The sequence below is a fragment of the Scyliorhinus canicula genome, chromosome 17 (genome assembly GCF_902713615.1).
Source record: "Scyliorhinus canicula chromosome 17, sScyCan1.1, whole genome shotgun sequence".
NCBI classification, from domain to species: Eukaryota; Metazoa; Chordata; class Chondrichthyes; order Carcharhiniformes; family Scyliorhinidae; genus Scyliorhinus; species Scyliorhinus canicula.
Genome location: NC_052162.1, coordinates 108,623,969 through 108,640,996, shown reverse-complemented (window position 1 = coordinate 108,640,996; position 17,028 = coordinate 108,623,969). Strand labels below are relative to the sequence as shown.

At 48.3% G+C, this 17,028-nt stretch overlaps 1 protein-coding gene and 1 pseudogene across 6 annotated transcripts in view; one reads left to right on the top strand and one right to left on the bottom strand.

The window, feature by feature from the left end:
• The window catches only part of LOC119951980 (zinc finger protein 239-like), a 43,988-nt gene that overhangs the window by 16,090 nt on the left and 10,870 nt on the right, over nt 1–17,028 (top strand). For 2 of the 6 annotated variants that reach the window (XM_038775422.1, XM_038775421.1), the window contains exon 2: nt 16,039–16,130. The gene's annotated coding sequence lies outside the window, so the exon portion shown is untranslated. Of the gene's footprint in view, nt 1–15,355; nt 15,692–16,038; nt 16,403–17,028 lie in introns of those variants that run through there. The other 4 variants (XM_038775424.1, XM_038775425.1, XM_038775420.1 and 1 more) reach the window with 3 other exon arrangements.
• LOC119951982 lies at nt 8,910–10,062 on the bottom strand (annotated as a pseudogene).

Here is a 17,028-nt window from a genome sequence, read left to right as displayed (position 1 = left end):
CCAAAAATCTATCCTGGTCCACCCATGTCGACGCTACCACCAAGAAAGCACAACAGCGCCTATACTTGCTCAGGAAACTAAGGAAATTCGGCATGTCCACATTAACTCTTACCAACTTTTACAGATGCATCATAGAAAGCATCCTATCTGGCTTCATCACAGCCTGGTAAGGCAACTGCTCGGCCCCAGACTGCAAGAAACTTCAGAGAGACGGGAACAGTGCCCAGTCCATCACACAGGGACTGGTTTAGCTCACTGGGCTAAATAGCTGGCTTTTAAAGCAGACCAAGCACGCCAGCAGCACGGTTCTATTCCCGTACCAGCCTCCCCGCACAGGCGCCGGAATGTGGTGACTAGGGGCTTTTCACAGTAACTTCATTGAAGCCTACTCGTGACAATAAGCGATTTTCATTTCACAAACCTGTCTCCCATCCATTGACTCTGTCTACACTTCCCGTTGCCTGGGGAAAGTGGGCAGCATAATCAAAGACCCCTCCCACCCAGCTTACTCACTCTTCCAATTTCTTCCATCAGGCAGAAGCTATAAAAATCTGAGAACAAGCACAAACAGACTCAAAAACAGTTTCTTCCCCACTGTTACCAGACTCCTAAACGACCCTCTTATGGACTGACCTCATTAACAATACACCCATGTATGCTTCACCCAATGCCGGTGTTTATGTAGTTACATTGTGTTGCCCTATTATATATTTCCTTTTCTTTTCATGCATTTAATGATCTGTTCGCAGAAAAATACTTTTCACTGTACCTCAGTACACGTGACAATAAATAAACAAATTTTTAAAAAAGCCTTTGGGGCTCCTTAAGTGGACCAATTAACGTTGTCATAATGACTGTCTTGCCGGGTCAAGTGCCGGGAAGCTCGCGGCAGTTCCCGCTTCCTACCAAACTTAGAAACGTTTTGGAAGAATTGCGCCCAATATATCGGAGCACTTGGTAGAACTGGACAGAGTCAGCATGGATTTACGAAAGGGAAATCATGCTGGACAAATCAGCCGGAACTTTCTGAAGATGTAACAAGTAGAATTGATGAGGGAAAGCCAGTGGATGTGGTCTTCCTGGGATTTTAGAAGGGTTTCGAAAAAACCCCACATAAGAGATTAGGATGTAAGATTCAAGCACATGGCCTTGGTGTTAATGCATTGAGATGGATATAAAACTGGTTGGCAGACAGGAAACAAAAATAGGAATAGACAAGTCTTTTCCCCAATGGCATGTGACTAGTGAGGTCCTGCAGAGGTCAGTGCTACGACCCCAGCTATTCACAATATATATGAATGATTTAGATGAGGGAACCAAATGTAATATCACCAAATTTGCAAATGCGATAAAGCCGGGCAGAAATGTGAGCTGTGAGGAGGAAGCAGAAATACTTCAGTGTGATGTGCACAAGCTGAGTGTGTGGGCAAATGTACGGCCGATGCAGTATAATGTGGACAAATGTGAGGCAGCATAAACAGGAAGGTAGATTCTTATCTGAATGGCTAGAAATTCAGAGAGGGGAATGTGCAATGAGACCTGGGAGTTCTCGTGCAGCAGTCGCTGAAGGTAAGCATGCAGGTGCAGCAGGTGGTAATATCGGCAAATGATATGTTGGCCTTCATAGCGAGAGGATTTGAGTACGGGGGAGGGATGTTGTGCTGCAATTATACAGGGCCTTGGTGAGGCCACAAATGGAAAATTGTGTGCAGTTTGGTCTCATTATCGGAGAAAGAAGAGAGATTGAGTTGGTTGGGATTGTATTCGCTGGACTTCAGAAGAATGAGGTAGGGAAGCTCAGAAACATCTGAAATTCTAAGAGAACTAGACAGGGTATATGGAGGAAGGATGTTCCCGATGGTGGGGGTGTCCAGAACCTGCGGTCAGAGTCGAAGGATATGTGGTAAACGTTTTAGGACTAAGAGTTTGCTGATGATACCAAGTTGGGTGGGAAGGTGAACCGTGACGAGGATGCAGGACCTGGACAGGTTGGGCGAGTGGGCAAATCAATGGCAGATGGAGTATAATTTGGATAAGTGTGAGGTTATTCACTTTGGAAGCAAAAGCAGGAAGGCAGCTTACTACCTGAATGGTTTTAAGTTCGGAGAGGGGAGTGTGCAGCAGTGTCCTTGTGCACCAGTCATTGAAGATAGGCATGCAGGTGCAGCAGGCGGTAAAGAAGGCTAATGATAGGTTGGCCTTCATTGCGAGAGGTTCCAAGTACAGAAGCAGGGATGTGTTGCTGCAATTATACAGGGCCTTGGTGAGGCCACACCTAGAATATTGTGAGAGTTTTGGTCTCCTTTTCTGAGGAAGGATGTTCTTGCTCTCGAGGGAGTGCAGGAGAGATTGACTCGGTTAGGATTGTTCTTGCTGAAGTTCAGAAGAATGAGGGGGGGATCTCATGGAGACTAATAACATTTTAACACGACTCTGCACAGACAGTGACCCAGTAGGGAATCGAACCTGGGACCCTGGCGTTGTGAAGCCACAGTACTCACCACTCTGCTACCATGCTGCGATGTTCTAGCTACTGAGGCAGTGCAGTGATGGTTTACCAGACCGATTCCTGGGATGGAGGGACTGACGTATGAGGAGAAATCGAGTCGGTTACGATTGTATTCACTGGAGTTCAGAAGATTGAGGGGGAATCTCATAAAAACCTATAAAATTCCAACAGGACTAGACAGGGTAGATGCAAGAAAGATGTTCCCAATGTTGGTGTGTCCAGAACCAGGCGTCACAGTCTGAGGAGAGAAGGCAGACCTTTTGGGACAGTGATGACAAGAAATGTCTTCACCCAGAGAGTGGTGAGCCTGTGGAATTCATTACACAGGAAGTAGTTGAGGCCAAATCATTGTATGTTTTCAACAAGTTAGATATAGCACGAGGGGTGAACGGGTCAAAGGATATGGGGGAAGGAGTAGGCTATGGAGTTGGATGATCAGAATATGTGGTTGGGGTGGCTCAGTTGGGTGTGGTTGGGGTCGCGCAGTTGCGAAGGGAGAGATTGCAGCGGACAGGAGGGTGAGCCTGGAGGGCGCGTGATGTGGACCGGCATAAAACGGAGTATGGCTGATCGGCAGGGGAGGGGGCGGGGAGCCCCCCCCCCTGATCAAACTGGTCACATGGAATATGAATGGACCAGTTAAACAGCCGCATGTTTTTGTGCATCTGAGGAGCCTGAAGGCAGACATCGTGTTCTTACAGGAGATGTGCCTGAAGTTGGGGAATCAGACGAGGCCGAGGAAGGGGTGGATGGGACAGGAGTTCCACTCAAGGTTGGACATGAAAGGTGTTGGTTAATTAAGGGATTGTCTTTTTGAGGTGGGGAGCATTGTGGCCAATCTGGGGCATAGGTATGTGATGGTCAGTGGGTAGTTGGAGGGGATGCCGGTGGTGCTGGTGAATGTTAATGCCCCTAATTTGGACGATGTGGACTTTGGGAGGTGGGTTTTAGGGAGGATCCCAGATCTGGACATGTACCGACTGATTATGAGAGGGTGATTTCTATATGGTTGCAGATCCAAGTTTGGACCGGTCGATTCCTAAGTCGTCGAGAGTGATGCCGATGGTGAGACAGTTTATGGGGTTCATGTAGCACATGGGGGGGGGGGGGGGGGGGGGGGGGGGGCGGGTATCCGTGGAGGTTTGGGAGGCTGAGGGTGACGGAGTTTTCGTACTTCTCCCATGTGCACCGGGTGTATGCCCGGATCAATTTTTAAAATTGTGGACAAGCGCTGCTGGCGGGGGTGGCCGACTCGGAGTACTCTGCGATTGTGGTGCAGAGGTAGGCCAAATGGCCGAAGTGGTGGTGAGATGTAGGGTTGCTGGTGGATGAGGGAGTTTGTGAGCAGGTGAAGGCTACCATTCAGGACTATGTGGAGTTGAACGATTTGGGAGAGGTCCCAAACACCATGCTGTGGAAGGCACTTATGGGGCAATTTATTTCAATCCAGGTGCATAGGGAAAGGTTGGAGCATGAGGAGAGGGCGAGTCTGGTGGAAGAGATTCTGAGGGTGAATCAGAAGTACTTGGTGGCACCAGAGGAGGGGTTGTTAAGGAAGAAGCAGAGGCTCAAGATGGAGTTTCGATTAGTGTCCATGGGGAAGGCGGTGAAGCAGTTGCAGAGGGGCAGTGTATGAATAGCGTGAAAAAGTGAGCAGGATGCTGGCCCACGAGTTGAGGAAGTAGGCAGCAGCGAGGGAGATTGGTAGGGCGAGGGTGAGAGGGGTAAGCTGGTGATGGAACCAGAGGGGGTGAATGGAGTATTTGAGGTCTTCTAAAGGAGGCTGTATGTGTTGGAACCCTCCACCAGAGAGGAGGGGATGTGACGGTTCCTGATTTGGCTGGAGTTCCCCAAGGTGGAGATGGAGAGGGTGCAGCGGCTGGGGGCCCTGATTGGGTTAATGGAGGTGATGGATGGCATGAGTGCAATGCAGGCAGGGCTGGCCCCAGGGCCGGAGGGGTTCCCAGTTGAGTTTTATAAAAGTTTTGGGCATACTGTGAGGTAGGAGCTCGCACCTACATTGTCGCAGGTGCCCATCTCCCTGATTTAAAAAAAGAAACGGACCCAGAGCAGTGTGTCCGTACCACCTGATATCGCTGCTGAACGTTGATGCAAAATTGTGAGCGAAGGTGCTAGCATCGCAAATTCAGGACTGTGTGCCAGGAGTGATTGGGGAGGACCAGATGGGATCTGTGAAGGAAAGGCAGTTGTCAGCGAATGCGCAGAGGCTACTCAATGTCATTATGATGCCCTTGGATGAGCAGGAGGTAGAAGTAGTGGTGGCAATGGACGCAGAGAAGGTTTTGATCTGGTGAAGCATGCGTACTTGTTGGAAGTGCTGCCGTGGTTCGGGTTTCGGCAGGTGTTTGCGGATTCGCTTCAGCTGCTGCATAGGGCACCGGTGGGAGAGTATACGGATCAACCGGATGAGTTTGGGGTATATTGTGGTACGATACAGGGTACCCGCTCTCCCCGTTGCTTTTTGTCTTGGAGATAGAGCCATTGGTAATAGTGCTTAGGTCATTGAGGGATTGCAAAGCGATTGGGGGGGGGGGGGGGGGGGGGGGGGGGAGATGCCGAGCATAGTTTCTTTTTGTGCGGATGATCTGTTATTATATATCTCGGACCGGGTGTGCAGCATTGGAGGGATTATGGAGATTTCTGGAAATTTGGCTAGTTTTTGGGCTACAAATTGAACATGGGAAAGAGCGAGGTGTTCCCGATCAATGCCAGAGGGCAAGAGAGGAAATTACGGGAGTTGCCATTCAGGGTGGTGGGGCGAGTTTCAGGAATGAACAGAGCTGGGCTCAGCTACACAATTTGAACTTGGCACGATTGATAGAGGGAATGAAGCCAATTTTTAAGAGGTGGGATGTTTGCCGCTGTCACTGGCTGGGTGCGTGCGGACGCTGAAAATGACGGTGCTGCCCAGGTTTCTGATCGTGTTCCAGAATCTCCCTGGGCTGGTAGCCTGACGCCAAAATAATGTTCACTGATTGGGCGGAGAATGGATTCCCATGCTGAAATCAGCGCTGGCTTAACACCGGTCAGCAATGCTCTGCTCCTCCAAACTGGCGTCACCGTGACGCACGTTGATTCAACGTCATTGCCGCATCATCGGCCGGCCCACCTGTGATGCTCCAGCCCCATTGTGCTGGGTTCCTGATGACACAGGCCACGAGTGGGCTCAACCGTGCGGAACCCGGCATGCTGGCTGCGGATTGTGTCCAGCGGCACCATACTCGGCCAGTATCCATGCTGTTAACTGGGGGGGGGGGGGGCTTCTGCTAGGGTTGTGGGAACTGGTGGGGTTTGGCAGGTTTGGGTCGTGCACAGCAGGCTCCGTTATATGGTGCGAGCGGTGCAGATTGTCAGCTGTGCACCTGCGTGGCCTGGGACCCGGCCATTCTCCGGCTGTTTTCAGCGCTGTCTGTGGGAGTTTCAGTCAGTGCTAGATACCCGAATTGGTGATGGCTCATGCCAATTTTTGTTGTGAAACACCACTGGTCCCACACTGGCATCGTCACCTAGCTGCAGAAACAGAGAATCCCGCCCTCTACCTTTCCTCCCCCCCCCCGCCCCCAAGTCCTTTTCAGGAAGGTTAATGACACAATTTGGGGGTTTGTGTAGGACTAGGGCGGGGTGAGGGGGGTAGACTCTGTGGGTGTTCCTGGAGAGTGGGCAAAGGGAGGAGGGGGAGGGTGGTGCTGCCGTTGCTGAATCTGATAAATTACTATTGGGTGGTGAATATTGTGATGGTGAGTATATGGGCTATGGAGGAGAGGTCGTTTTGGGGCAGATGGAGGTGGCATCCATGTAAGGCAGGCCTTTTCAAAGTGGGGGTCGGGACCCTCTGGTGGGTCGTGGGCGGGAGGGTCACGGAGCACTTCCGTTTGCACAAATTTGTGCGCAACAGCTGCAGTAGCCGGTGTTTAACAATGCCAGCTGCGAGCAGACTTCAAAATGATGGCCGCGACCATACAAAAAAAAATGCGGGCATACTGCACATGCGTGCCCTCTCATCGGTGCACATGCGCAGAACCGCCATGGTTCTATGAGCTCCAATAAGGAAAACTGATCAGCTAGCATTTAAAGGCAATATTTCACCCAAAATGTGAAGGTACTTTTTCTAATTGTTATGAATTTCTTTTCTATTTCTGATCCGAAAACAGACTGAGCTACCAGCACCTAAGTACCTAATCCTGTGTTACACTGAATTACATTGAATATATCACCACATTCGACTAACCAGCCCATGTCCACATTTTTGCTTCATTCAGAATACAATTGAGCATAAGGCACTATTCATACATGAGAGAAAACAAGTAGAGAAACAAGACCATTCTGGCCAGCCAACCAGCCCACACCTCTGAATTGAATGAAATGCAAATAGATACAGGAGCAAATACATTATCCCTCATGTCTTTCAAAATATGAAGCAGCTACTGGTCTGGTCAGGTGGACAGAAAAGCAGCAAATGGAATACAACCCAGCGAAGTGTGAGGTGATGCATTTGGGGAGGTCAAACAAGGTAAAGAATTACACAATAAATGGGAGGATACTGAGAAGTGTAGAGGAAGGGAGAGACCTTGGAGTGAATGTCCACAGATCCCTGAAGACAGCAGGACAGGTTGCTAAGGTGGTTAAGAAGGCGTCTGGAACCCTTCCATGTATTAGCCAAGGTAGGTTTGCACAATCGGAGAAGCAGGAGAAGATGTTTTTTTCCATCGCAATGTAATTTTCCTGCCTGAAGGGAGGCAGAGAGCAGGTCACGTCCTCCTGGACGTCGACATCACCTGCTTTGGGTGCGATTGCGATTCCTCCATTTAGTCAGCATCAAACAAGGCAAGAGAAAATGGTGTGTTGCGAAGGTCGGCCTGCGTGGTTCCCGAAGGACGGCCGGCATGGGTCCCGAAGGTTGGTAAAAATGGGTCCCCGGAAAAAAAGTTTGAAAAACACTGATGTAGGGAATAATACCCACGTCGGGTAGCAGATAAGATTAACTGGTTCACACAGTGAATGGGGGGCAGAATACAGGAAAAAGGGTGAAGCAGTGACCGTGGCTGCTCCGATATAGCTCCAGATCCGCAACTCAACCCCTAGCCTGCCCAGTTCACAGCTCAACCTACCAGTTTGCAGCTTCTTGCGCTGGAGTTGCGTTGGTGAGTGTTTCTAAACTCTATCTCACTATCCCTGGAATAGTGGTTGCTGTGGGTGTTCGATTGTATTGTTATTTCTCTGCTTCTCCCACTCCTAGCCTCAGGTCCAGTGAATCTGAATGCGAGATTGTTGTTGGTCTCAGTCCTGGTCTGGGTGCCCGAGTCGAAGCACAGCTCATTGTTCTATAATAATCGTGGGGAATCAAACTTAAACGGTGTCTCAAGGTAGAAAATGGTCTAACTCCTTCAACAGAGACCCAACCTGCACTCATTCCACTATTCTGAATTTTATTATCCGTTTATCCGTGTCGTTTGCCAGTCTGTTAATGTCTTCCTTTTATATAATCCCTACAGTGCAGACGGGGGCCATTCGGCCCATTGAGTCTGCACCGACCCACTGAAAGGGCACCCTAACCTAGGCCCAATCCTCACCCTATCCTTGTAACCCCACCTGGGGACAATTTAGTATATCCAATCCACCTAACCTTCAAAGCTTTGGACTGTGGGAGGAAACCGGAGCACCCAGAGGAAACCCATGCAAACTCCACACATACAGTCGCACAAAGTCGGATTTGAACCTGGATCCCTGGCGCTGTCAGGTAGCAGTGGTAACCATTGTGCCACCCTTTATTTTGCTGCAGTTCACCAACTCCTGAGCTCTAACTGCGCGATTGTTGTCACCTCCTGATTTCAGTAACTGATCCTCAATTGGTAAATAAACAGTAACATTTAGATAGAGCGGTTTCAGGGGTGCCGAGAATTATGGGAACTGACCACAATTTGTCAGCCACCGTCGCTGAGAGTTTTCTTGTAGTCTGACAGCACATCAGCGACCTGCTCCAACTAGCTCTGCTTCTCCCTCAATAGATGGTGCCCAAACCTTTGAATAACAATTTCCAGTGTGAGACTGTCAACGGAGATCTCCTGGGGAGATCAGGTAAATGGACACAATTCATTCAATTTAAGAGTTTTTGTTCCTTAACTATAATCTTGGGATTTTGGGTGTCACAAACAGGAGTAGCAGATATTGTCCATCCTCATTGGCTTATGTGGACAAATGCTGTAATTTACTGATATGCAAGGGGATTGTGTTTGTGACAGACAAGTACAAATGCTGTGGTACAATTCCACGCATATTCCAGTACTATCAGCACATTATGAACAGTGCTGTTTCAATCTACCTGTTGTATATCTATTAATTTTCACCTTAATTACAAATAATCAGTTAAAAATTCCATCCATTGTTGCAGAACTTGAATAGATTCAAGATTTCATTAGCAAAAAAATAGAAACATCAATAAGTCGTACATAAAAATCAGATTGAAAGCTGCACTGCTCACAATATTTGGCTTCTCCTAGAACCACTAAACCTGAATCCTTAAGTCAAGCTAGACAATAAATTTTGTTTTTGATAAATAGTCCTTTGCAGCTGTTTGAATGTTAGATGCTGCTTTTACAAGACAAATTTCACTGCAGTAGTTCTTTAGAAGTATACTGGCAGCTACTGAAATAAATCAAAAAGGATTATACTAGTCTATTATTTATAAAGAGCACAGAACTCTTCTCTTTCTGGAGCAGAATGTCACGTCTGTCTTGTTTCTCTGCCTGCAACATTGATCTGCATATTTTCAAATGTTGAGTTGTTGTCCACACCCTCTGGGAATTCCAACTTCTCATAGATTAGCTTTTTCAGGGTTAAATGCTTTGAGATCTCATTCGGATCAGTAAAAAGTTCTGTGGAAAGTTCTGAAGAGCTGATACATTACTTTCTCAGGAGCTGTATTCAGAGAAAAGGTAGTTTTTGTCAGCCTCATGATAAACTCTAGTGTCATTTGTCCGTATGAGTACACCATCAATTCTCAAGAAAAATCACAACAGGACAAAGAAACTGGATGGCATCACTCTCACGTTTACACTGAGCATGGAAAAACCATGTGATCATGAAGTTCAACTTCAAACAATAAAACTTCTTCAAAGTACATGATCTGCTCTCCCGTTTTCAATTTCTCCAAATCTATACGTTCAGTTGTGGGAGTAACCAAGTAGCGTTCCTTTATAGTCTGTAGTAAACGTCCAATCATAGGGTTTAACAACTTCTTTTGAGTGTTCAGAATCAGCCCTGCTCTCCTGCCATGCCTCTGCACATGCCACTTTCGCTGTACCATGCCCATTATCCACTGTCCTTAAGGCATCGGTAGCATTAAATTAAACTCCAAATCCTCCAGCATGTTGCACCTTTAAGACATTATCACCAAACTACATCTCTGGTAGGGAATGCATCATTTCCTCAGCTAACTTTTCAATGTCCTTTGATTTCATAATATGGCTTTTGTTGGCAGTTAGCTTCCATGGTCTAAAGTTAAATTCCTGTTTGCTGTTTTTAAAACCGTGTTTTCATAGCGGCCAAATGTCACCGGCCTCCGCTGGTGACTGACTCCAATCCGCTGCCGCCGTTGCTCCGGGTTTCCTAGGCCCCAGTCCACCACAATTCCGGCCCCCATTCGTCAAGTGTTGATGGGCCTTCTTCCTGAATCGCTGCAGCCATTGCCACTGTGGTGAAGATGCTCCCACAATGTTGTTCGGTAAGGAGTTACAGGATTTTTAACTCAGTGATCATATATGTCCAAATTAACAACAACTTGCATTTATATGGCACCCCAAATAGAATAAAACCTTCCAAAAGTATTTCACAGGAATATTATATTGCACTTATAATATTTGACACCAAGGCACTTGTCAGGGCAGATGCTGAAAAGCTTGGTCAATAGGTTTTAAGGAAAATGCTAAAGAATGAGAGATAGTCAGAAAGGTCATAGGAGGCATTTCCAGAGCTTGTGGCCTGGGCAGCTGAAGGTACAGTCGTCATTGGTAGGTTAATTAAAATCAGAGATGCTCAATAGGCCATATTTAGACATACCCAGGTGTCTGGGAGGGGTATGGATTGGAGGATATTATTGAGATAGTGAAGGGAGGGGTCACTGGAGGATTTGAAAACAATGCTGACAATATTAACATTGAGGTGCTGCTTAACCAGGAGTTTATGTCAGCATAGGGGTGTTGGATTAGTGAGGCTTAGTGCGGGTAAGGACACGGAAGCAGAGGTTTTAATGTCCTCATCTTTATTTGCGTGGCTGGTAACAGTCCAATTTTGGGGCAACAAAGGACTGGATGAGTTTCAGCAGTGGATGAGGTGAGGCAGTAGATGCTCAGAGTGAAATAGGCACTCAGAGTGCAGTCAGAATTAGCCTTGGGTTAAAAATTACACCAAGATTGTGAACAGTCTAGTTCAGTCTCAACGTTGTAAGGGAGATGGATGGTATTGATGGTTAGGGAGTGGAATTTGTGGTGGGAACTGAAGACAATGACATCAGTCTTCCCAATATTTAAATGCAGGAAATTTCTTTTGATTCAGTCCTGGATGTCAGACAAGTCAGGATGGTGTGTGTCTTAGAACAAATAGAAAGGTTACAATGCACAAGGAGGTCATTTGGCCCATCTTGTCCATATCAGCCCAAGGACACCCAGGTGCTCTTTCTAGTTTGCACTGGAGTGCTGACTTTGGGCTGCATTAGAGTGCTAAAGTGGGACTTTAATGACTGAGGGAGCAAGGTGCTCTTTTCATTTCCTACCTGTCCTCAAAGAGCATGAGGGGAGCCGCGAGTTAGCAAAGCGCACAGCTGACTGAATTGGAACGGTGAGAAAATAAAGTAACTTACCTCAGGGATTCGCGGCCTAGTCTCTAGGGAGCATCGGAGCAATGAGTATCGGGGATTCCACTGAAGCCGAAAAAGTGACGTCACAGAAAAACTGACATGATTGGCTGGTCGGAAGTCAGTGCCAATTTTTAAAAAAAGACTGCAAAACGAATTATTAAATTAATTAACTAACTAGAGATGGCAAGGCAGGCAATGTGTGGTAGTAGCATGATGCGGGAGCTGGCAGATCCCATTGTGCGCTGCAGTGACCACATCTGCAGAAAGTGTTTGTGGCTCAAGGGAAGGGGGTGTGTGGGGGGGGGGGGGGGGGGGAAGAGAGAGAGTAGTTACCAGGATGCTTTGTTTCAGGCGGTCACACGTGATAGATTAAGTACATCAAATTCGACAGGTGGTCAGGGACAGCAGGATATGTCTGCAAGTGAAGAGATTCCCATGGATTCAAATTCCATCACCTTAACCATTCGGCCACAAAATCAGAACTTGTAACCTGCCTATGTTGTTTGTATAAAATCCTAGAATGGTTACAGCAGAGAAAGTGTGTGTTCTGCCCTTACTCTAGAATAGAATAGAATTTACAGTGCAAAAGGAGCCCATTCGGCCCATCGAGACTGCACTCGCCCTTGGAAAGAGCACCCCATCCAAGCCCACGCCTCCACCCTATCCCCGTCACCCAACCTTTGACACGAAGGGCAATTTAACATGGCCAATCCATCTAATCTGCACATCTTTGGACTGTGGGAGAAAAACAGAGCACCTGGAGGAAACCCATGCAGACACGGGGAGAATGTGCAGACAGTGACCCAAGTCAGGAATCGAACCTGGGACCCTGGATCTATGAAGCAACTGTGCTACCCTGTTCAAACCATCATTTCCATGGAATCTTCTATTTATAATGCCTCTATTCATTCTTCCTACCAAGTTAAGAATGAAAGAAGAGAAGTAAGTGGTTTTGTAGGTCCAATGATGTAAATGATATTCCGAGAAACCCAGGTGGCAGGAAAACATAGAAAATTTGTTCAGCCATTCACCAACACCACCCGCTCCCCCTGCAGCTTACCACTCACCATCACATATCTCCCGCCACTGTCAGCCACCACATTTAACGCCTCAAACGACACCTTCTTCCCCACCAGGATCGCCACCCCCGTACTCTTCTCATCCAGCCCGGAGTGAAATACTTGGCCCACCCATCCCTTCCTCAGCCGAACCTGGTCCACCACTCTCAGGTGTGTCTCCTGGAGCATGGCCACATCCGCCTTCAGCCCCTTCAGGTGCGCAAATACCCAGGCCCGTTTGACCGACCCATTCAGCCCCCTCACATTCCAGGTTATCAGCTGGATCAGGGGGCTCCCTGCCCCCTCCCCTGCCGATTAGCCATACCCCATCCCTTGCCCACCACCGGCCAGCGTCCCCCGCTCTGCCAGTTTCCCACGGCGGCAACTCCCCCCCCCTCCAGCACCCCCTGTATCCTCCAGTTCCTTCCTGACCGTTTCAGCAGCAACCCGGTACCCCCGGTACCCTCCCCCCCCCCCCAGGCTAGGACCCCTCCTAATAGCACTCCCGTGAGCCAGCTAACTTCTGCTGACCCCGGCGACTCCCGCCCTACCTCCGACTCCTCCCCACGTGGGACTCCCCCCCCCCCCCCCCCCCTCCTCCATCGTGCCCGTCAATGGGTCCTCCCCCCCCCCCCCCCCCCCCCCCAGCTCTTGCGCAGGAAAGGAAAACAGCCAGCAACGACCAGCGCTTCTCAACCCTGACCACGCCCCCACCATCTCCCAGCGCGGGAAACCCGCTGAAAGCCCGCGCTTTCACCCTGCCCGGCCCCGCCTCCTCCAGGGCTACTCCCATTGTTAGTCCCCCCCCCACCAGCTCCCTGAACTCCCCGTTTACCGCCCTGCCCGAACCCGTCCACCAGACCACTACAGAAAAACCCATAAAGAAAAGACAAATCGACCTCACCCCACCCACATCTTACATTAAACCAAGCAAATAAAAATACAGTATTATACAGCATCCCCCATCTTAGACCCTCAGTTTGAGTCCAATTTCTCGGCCTGCACAAAGGCCCACGCCTCCTCTGGGGACTCAAAATAATGGTGCCGATCCTTATAGGTGACCCACAAACGCGCAGGCGGCAGCATGCCGAACTTCACACTCCATCTGTGGGTCTCCATCAACTCCCTGTTGGTTACCTTCAGCGACTCCAGCAGCTCCAACTTAAGCTCCTGGAAGCAGCGCAGCACAGTCGCCTGCTGCTCCCAAGCCCACTGCCTCAGCTCCTCAAGGCCTCCGCCGGCTGCCATTTTGTCTTCCTTCCCCCACTTTTTCAGGGGTGCTTTCTCCGTTTTTCTCCTTACCCCCACTCCTGGTCCGGACCATAGGACCATAGGGGTCGACTCTTGTCCTCTTCCCACGTCGGGATTTGCCGACACAGCTCCGTTGGGGGCCCTGAAAAGAGCCCCAAAGTCCGTTTTCAGCGGGAGCTGCCGAATGTGCGGCTTAGCTCCGCAATGCCGCCCCCAGAAGTCGAAAATGTGTTCAGCCATTAACAGCATCGAGTGTACAAGACATGAACTTGGAGTGAACAGCAAGGGAAAATAGTGTCACAAGTTAACTATTTTTAAACATTCATGGGACATGGGCATCGCAAGCTGTGCCAGCATTTATTGCCCATCCCTAATTGCCCTTGAGGGGGCAATTTCAGATAGTACAAGTAAGGACGGCAGGTTTCCTTCCCTCAAAGGCATCAGTGAACGAGATAGGTTTTCATGACAATCGTTTCATTAGATTTTTAATTCCAAATTTTTAAAAATTGGATTAAAATTTCACCATCTGCAGTGGGATTTGAACCTCGGTCCCCAGAGCATTACTCTTGGTCTCTGGTTAACTAGTCCAGCGACAATACCACCAATCCACTTCCTCCCCTTGCTAATATGGTGAAATATTTGAATATTTTAATTTATAAATAAACTGAGGGGATAAGAGAGAGAGAACAAACAGCAGAATTGGAGGAATTATAAATGGTAACGGCAAAACCGTTCCCAGTACCTACTATCTTAAAAAGAGCAGTAAGTAGTCTTACAACACCAGGAAGGAGCAGTCCACCGAAAGCTCGTGTTTGAAACAAACATGTTTGACTTTAACCTGGTGTTGTAAGACTTCTTACTGTGCTCACCCCAGTCCAACACCGGCATCTCCACATCTTAAAAAGAAGTACTTGTTATGAATTATAATTACTGAGTCTAGAAGGTTTAAAGTACCTGATCAAAAAATGACGTTTTGTTCTCTGACTTCCATTGAGCTCCAAATGAATAGTTTGGGAGGGCAAAGACAGAGGGATCAGATCAAGAGTGAGGCAGAGAATGAAAATAGTGAACAGCTGAATGTTCAGGATCATGTTTCCAGACTGAATGGTGATGGTCCTTGAAGGAGTCACTCGATGTAGATTTAGTCTCATTAGTGTAGAGAAGGTCACAGTGAGCAGTGAAAACGGAAAACTTTTGTTGAAGTTTTGTCTGCATTTCAGTCCTAAACTCGCTGATCGGCGGGCGCCCAGTGCAGAGAGGGGCAGGGAAGGCAGAGGGCCTCCTTGTAAACATGATCCTGGGCCTGGCAGCGGGCGACCGAGGGGGTAATCCGACCAGACTGTCTGCCCCTCTTCTGCAGCTACATTCGCAGCTGGGTTTGCCTAGAAAGGGAGCTTGTGGTGTCCACGGGCCCAATCGAGGCCTTCCACGCCCCGTGGGCACCGCAGCGGTTGGGGTCTTTATTGACTGCTTTAATTGCAGTTTTGTGATATTTTTAAGTTTTCGGTGATCTTTGTTATGTTCAGAGTGGCCCTTTTTGCTTTGTGCCCAAGTTTATTTCCTTTCTTCCATTTTGTTGGTGGACCTCAGAAAGAGTGGCCAATCCACCTAACCTGCACTTTGGACGGTGGGAGGAAACCCACGCAGACACAGGGAGAAAGTGCAAACTCCACACAGTCAATTAAGGCTGGAATTGAACCCAGGTCTCTGGAGCTGTGATGCGGCAGTGCTGACCACGGTGCGACCCAATCATGTCATATCACATAATTTTGTAGTAGGCAACATCGCCTTTGAATCCCAAGAGACTTACCCAGCATTCACAGCAAGTCAGAAAATGACCCACCTTCACCTGAAAGGTGGTCCGCACAAGCGCAGTTGTCTGTTGCAAATTGGGCATGTACAATGTTCACCCGCAGGCGCATGCGTAGCGTGGGTGCAGCAGCAGTTGGACGGTTGCGATTTCGACTCCGCGATTGCAGTAAAACGGCTACTTGCAGTAAGGTAATGGAGGCGGCAGCCTGGTAGAGATGGATTCATAAAGACCCAGTGGTAGACGAAAAAAACTGAATAAGAACCCAGCCGGTCCCGCGATCGAACCAAACGGGTCCGCTGCAGCTTCTACCTGAATTGGAGGCCCTGAGGTCCCGCCATCTTTATATGGGGCAATGTGCAGCAAGGCGCATGCGCGGTCATCCTGCTCCAGCAGGAGGAAAGAACTGTGAATTTGTTTTGGAATCTCATTTTACAGGGGCTTAGAAGGGGACCATTTGCACACACGAAACTCAAACTAAGGGAAATGTATGCCTCTTAATTTCTATCATGCACTGACAGTGATGTTTGCTTTAAAGGATATTTGAAGATCCGGATTTTACAGCGGAAATCCTAAACCAAACATCAGATCAAAACTGAACAGAGCCACTCGATTCATCAGAACTTGAAAGTAAGTGTGTCTGTGGAAAAATATTCAAACATCTGTGTGACTGGAAATAGGGAAGAGCAACGTCAATGAGGGATTTGAAAAGAACAATTAGATTGGCAGAGTGGAACAAGTGGACTTCCGTCGTGGTCTGTGCTGGACCTCAACCTTTTACAATTCATGTCAGTGGCTGAGATGAGAGGAGCGAATCCATGCTAGCTAAATTTGCAGATGACACAAAATTGATGCTGTATATTTCAGTTTTCCGGAGGAGTTGACTTCACACCATATGATAGGTATGTGGAGATTAATCACTCCCATAGGTGATGGACATAATATCCAGCAGTAATAGACCAGGTATTGAATCTGGGCAGAACTCCTTTTCTATGTTTTACACTGGTAGATGTTAGAATAGCAGACAGATTTTTCAGCCTAGCAAGGCAATATTACTGGTTACACAAGCCAGGTGTCCATGTCACATGACCCTCAACTCTTGACAGTGTCTTTGACAAAAGGGGTGTTTGCCCAGCTGGTTAAATATTTTAACCTTTAATGATTGAAAGGAAGATGACAAAGCCTTCTTCCTTAGCAGAGCAGAAGACTCCAGCTGGACACTGTTTTAGCAAATTAAGATGACCGTTGCATTAAAAGCAAATTACTGCAGATGCTGGAATCTGAAACCAGAAAGAAAATGCTGGCAAATCTCAGCAGGTCTGGCAGCATCATCTGTAGGGAGAGAAAAGAGCTAGGGCGCGATTCTCCCAAACAGGGAGAAATCGTAAGGCTGGCGCCAAAAACGGGCGGGTTTGACGCCAGCCTCCCCCTCCCCGACCGGGAACCGATTCTGGTCCCCGGTTGGGGCTAGCATGCCGCGGCCGTGAACTCCGGCATCGCGGGCTTAACGAATTTCGTTAAGCCCGCT